The sequence below is a fragment of the Dasypus novemcinctus genome, chromosome 25, assembly GCF_030445035.2.
Source record: "Dasypus novemcinctus isolate mDasNov1 chromosome 25, mDasNov1.1.hap2, whole genome shotgun sequence".
In the NCBI taxonomy this organism is placed as follows: domain Eukaryota; kingdom Metazoa; phylum Chordata; class Mammalia; order Cingulata; family Dasypodidae; genus Dasypus; species Dasypus novemcinctus.
The window spans coordinates 11,660,394-11,665,317 of record NC_080697.1 but is presented as its reverse complement, the minus strand read 5'-3'; the positions used below and the strand labels follow the sequence as shown (position 1 = coordinate 11,665,317).

At 39.0% G+C, this 4,924-nt stretch overlaps 1 long non-coding RNA gene across 1 annotated transcript; it reads left to right on the top strand.

Moving 5' to 3' along the window:
• The first annotated feature begins 1,073 nt into the window (after positions 1-1,073).
• LOC101423780 (uncharacterized) lies at positions 1,074-3,341 on the top strand. The gene is made up of 3 exons (XR_187840.3): positions 1,074-1,337; positions 1,978-2,839; positions 3,090-3,341. It is a non-coding gene; the product is annotated as an uncharacterized lncRNA (long non-coding RNA).
• Positions 3,342-4,924: the final 1,583 nt, after the last annotated feature.

Genomic DNA, 4,924 nt, shown 5'->3' with positions numbered 1-4,924 from the left:
TCCTTGCCAAGGCTGCATTTAATCCATCATTTTCTCAATGATTCCAAATGCCTCCCTTATTGTTTTATATGAATAAATGTTAACTTAGATCTATTTGGGATCTTCCCATTCTGTTCCATTTATCTGCTTATTCATGTTTACATTTATATCACACTGTTTTACCTTGAAAATATATTTTAATACCTAGCAAGCCTAAGTCCTCCTCCCTTCTCTTTTCTCTCTGAAATTTTATGGCTACTTCTCACATTGTTATCTTTCCAGATGAACTTGAAAATCATTTTATAACATTAAAAAAAAACAAACCCTGGTGTATTTGTTATTTCAACTGGAAAGCATTTATAGCTTCACAATATTGAATATTGTTGTCCATTTTTTCACCTCAGTAGTGTTTCATAGTTTGTTTCACCTGGATCTCACAGCTTACATTACGTTTATTCTTATGCTATCATACATCCTATTTTAGTGTATTTCTAATGTAACACATTGCTATTTTTGTTGTTATACAAAAATGGGTTGCTTTTCTATATGGATTTTAAACTGACCATCTGCATGAACTCTCTTCTTGTTTCTAAATGGTGTTATTTTGTCAGTTGATTCTTCTAGGTTTCTCAGGTGGATAATAATACCCTTGGTAGTTAGGAGGGGGTCTTAGCTTTGGTCTTTATATATCTATATATGTCTACACATTTCTTGACATATATGTCTAACAGCTCCTGATGCATTTTCTGATATTATTTTGCTGCATAACCACTACTTCAGACCTCTATGGCCAAGAGCAGTCCAGAATGTATAAAAGCTGCCTCATCCATTCTGCCCTAGAATAGCAAACCCCAAGACACCTCCAGGAATTTGATGGCTGAGAGGACTTCCAAGGAGGAACCTGAGTGCAAGGGGAAAAGAGTCACTCCTGGTGAAGCAAAAATAGTGTCATTGGGAGCACCGGCCCAGAACGATGCCTGGAACAAGGCAGACACTTGGTGTTTGGTGAATGCATCAAATAATGCTGTGTGATTTCATGTAGTATTGAATTTATGTTAATTTATTTGTAATATCTTTATTATGTATGTGATGCATATTATTTACTGAATGAAACTTCTTTATCAATCGAAACTTTTCTCAATGTAAAAACTTCCTTTTCTGTCCAATTCAATGTTGTTTTACCTTTGAAATACTATTTTTCTAATATTAATATGGTCATCTACTAGTTATTTAGATTCCTTTGTCAATAATTTTATTTTCAATTTTTCTAGGTCACTTAATATGTGGTGTTTCTTCTGTGCAGCAGACTGTTGGATTTTTGTGATTTAAAAGTCTGAGAGTTCTTTCTTTTTAATAGAGTAAGTTTAACATTTACTTTTATGAATATCTCCATTATCATTGGTCTCCTCCTAGCTTCTCTAATGCTGTTTGTTTCTTGTGATTTTTTTCCCTTCTTTTATTTTTTCCCTTTTTTATTTTCTTGCCTGTTTTGCTATACTATTTGTTTAGTGATCCAGAAGGTAGGAATAGTTCTTTTAACTTTATTAATATTTATTGCAAAGTTTTTTAAAATGTGCGTTTAAACTGTTATTATGGCCCCTAAAGAAGTTAAGTAGAAAAATAAATGTATGAGTGAATATTGGGGGAATGGTACTATTTACTTCCTTCTTTCCTCGTCTTTGTTAATTCAGTCTGAAGTTAAGCACCATGTCATTTCTTTTTTGCTTTTAAACAATTATTACACATTAGAGAACGTCCATTTCAAAAGAGAAAAATACATTGCAAATGCATTTCAAGCAATTAATTTAGCCATGCCTCTCTTTTTCACTTGTGCTTTAGTGCTGCTTTTGTGATTGTGTTGGCTTAGATTTTGCTTTCATTTATTGAATAATGGTCATTTGCCAGGTGCGAGCTAATTTTGTATGTATATTTTGTCTTATTTTGTTTGAATCATTATAAAACCCCTATGGAGCAGTAATAGCTGTCCCCGTTTTGTAGGTGGAAAAACTGAAGCTCACAGAGTGTCAACATATTATCCCCGATCCCAAAACTATCAGCTTGTGGAGTCAGGGCTGGGACCCGAGCTGGCGCCTCCACATCCTTAAATGCTCTCACTTTCGGGGTACGTTTTGGTCTTCCTTTCGCACCCCCTGGGCTTCCTGTTTTATGTAAATTTGGTCTATTCACTCTGCCTGTCTCTCATCCTTGATCACGCTTTCTTCTGCCTTTTTGTTCTGAATCCCTAAAGAAATTCTCACATGACTCTTCTAATCCACCAATGTGGTTCAATACAGTGTCCACTTTGCTCTCCGCTGGCTCCTCCGGAGCTCTCAAGGTGGCAGGTGGCCCTGGCTCCCGCGCTGTCCTGCCTGGCCCTGGTGTCTCCCGTCCGCCCCTCGGGGTGGCGGCTGGCCCTTCATCTTGCAGAAAACGCTCCTTCCCTGTCTCCTGCAGTGAAATATGTTTGGAAGGCTTTCGTTCCAGTTTTTCAGGGCAGGCCGTTCCTTTTCTTTTTAACACCTATATTTTGTTGACAGACCCGGCTTTGTTTTCCCTTCCTCAGAGAGAATTCACTGTATCCATTAGGGGTTTTTAGCCAAGTAGGCCTGGCTCTGCCAGAGATCTGGGCCCTGCCCAGGTCCAGAAGCTCCAGAACAGAACACGGAGAAACATCACGTAGAATGGAGGATGAGCTTCGCTGCAGCCGAAGCTGCTCAGGGGCGTGGTGGCGACACGGCGGGGCCGGCAGGACTGTGTCGTGCCCATCATCCCAGCTCGCGACCTCGAGGCCCGGCAGCAGCCTCTGCAGGATCCCGGCCTCAACACTGGAGCCAAACCCCGAACCGCAGCAGTGCTCTTGGTGTGTGACAAATGCCCCCTGCCTGTCTCCGGCTCTCCCCCGCCCGAGATCAAGCCGTAGGGGGTCTCTTCTCTTTCCTTTGGCGCCATGATTTTGTTCCCAAAGAGGAACATCTTCAGGACGGCCTCACGTTGCTCTATTTAGCAGACATTCCCTGAAATCTCTCCCGTGTAGCCAGTACCCGCCTCTCATTGCCAGGACCAAAGAAGGATGTTTTGTAATCTGTGCTTTTATTGACTTTTCCAAAAAGGGAGCAGAAGACCTGCCATCCTGCCTTGAACATGAATGGGATTCCTCGTCGCTGAGTCTTACCGATTTCTTCCATTTCATTGGCATTGGAGGTGGAACGGTTTTAATTATCTTCATTTCCTCTTTCTGCCCTTCATTTATTGACATCACTTGAAAATCTATTTATCTTAGTAGGAAGATAATCATTCTTCAGCCAACTTGAAAACACCATGGGGATTTTCCGCAAATAATTTATTAAATTGTATTTAAAATACCATGAGTTACCATTTGATTTTTTCTCACTGTTCTGATGCATTTAAATTTCCTCTTAGTTAAATGTATACTTAGTATTTTAGTAAATTTTAGTAATTGCACCTATGTTTGAAGAATGTGGAAAAGCTTATACTTAGTACATTGTAAATTATTATGCAGTGTGCAATTTTGATCAGCAAAGTGCACTATGGTGCTGCTGCAGATTAATAAAGGGGAAAATATATGGTATTACCCAAGAGAAAGGAGATGAAAATTTTAGTTCTCAAAAATAATGGAAACAAAAGGCTTGACTGTTCTAAATGTTAAACTGCTAACAGAGTTACTGCTAACATCTCTTTCCCCTCCTGGCTCTTGAGAACACTTGAATGGTACTTCCAGTATTTTTTCACAGAATATGCAGTTTATAGCTAACTAAACCATCTGTACTGTTTTTCCATTAGCTGTGCTATATATTTATTCAAATATATTTATGTGCATTTGGCTGTGTATGCAAATATGTACATAAGAGAATATAGGCATACCTCGTTTTGTTGTACTTTGCTTTATTGTACTATGCAGATATTGTGTTTTTTACAAATTTGAAGGTTTGTGGCAATCCTGCCACAATGAGCAAGTCTATCAGTGCCATTTTTCCAACAGCTTGTGCTCACTTCGTGTCTTTGTGTCACATTCCACAAAGGTATGTACGCTGTTTTTTTAGACATAATGCTATTGCACACTTAATAGGCTACGGTTTCATGTAAACATAACTTTCATGTACACTGTGTAACCAAAAATTCGTGTGGTATTTTTATTGCAATAGTCACTTTATTTGCAGTGTTCAGTAACTGAACCTGCCATATCTCCAAGGTAGGCCTATATAAAAATAACTCTTCTGTCACATTATTAATGACAATATGATCTGGGCTTGGTTAGGTGGGAATAGGGTAAGGGATATTGCTATGAGTTCAGCAGGACAGTAACTGACTTGTTAGATATTTATTACTCTTCAATGGAAGAGAATGACAATGCAGTTTGCAAATTGAACTATTGTTCTGCCGAAATTATTGTCAACGTGTAAAGCTTGACTTGTATAGACTTCCTTCTGATGTCTCTAACATCTAATCATCTGGGGACATGAAAACACATTGTCACCAGCAAGAGCAGTTCAAAAGATTCTTTACTGTACACACCTGGACCATTCCTTGTCAAGCCCAAGTGACGCCGCAGGCTTTGGATCTGTTGTACATGCAGAGCCACTTTGGGGCAGAAACTGAACATGGCAGTCCTGTCTCCCTTTCTCACAAGCTGCAAATCTTTTATAGCCCAAACATTCCAGTTTGTTTTATAGTCAGATATAGGCTGTCATGTGAGTTAAATTGCAAATCCTGCTCAACTTTTGGGAAAACACACACATAGACACAAACGCACATACACACCCACAACACACCAGAGGCAAAATACAGAAGTCATTAGGTATTAGTGCCAGCAACGACTGATAAATTCCCCACTGGTTTAAGATTACTTGGGCAAGTATTCTGTTTAACTCATTGTCTCACTTCTCTCCACCCCTCGAAATTAAAGGAAGGAAAGGATTTTTTAAAA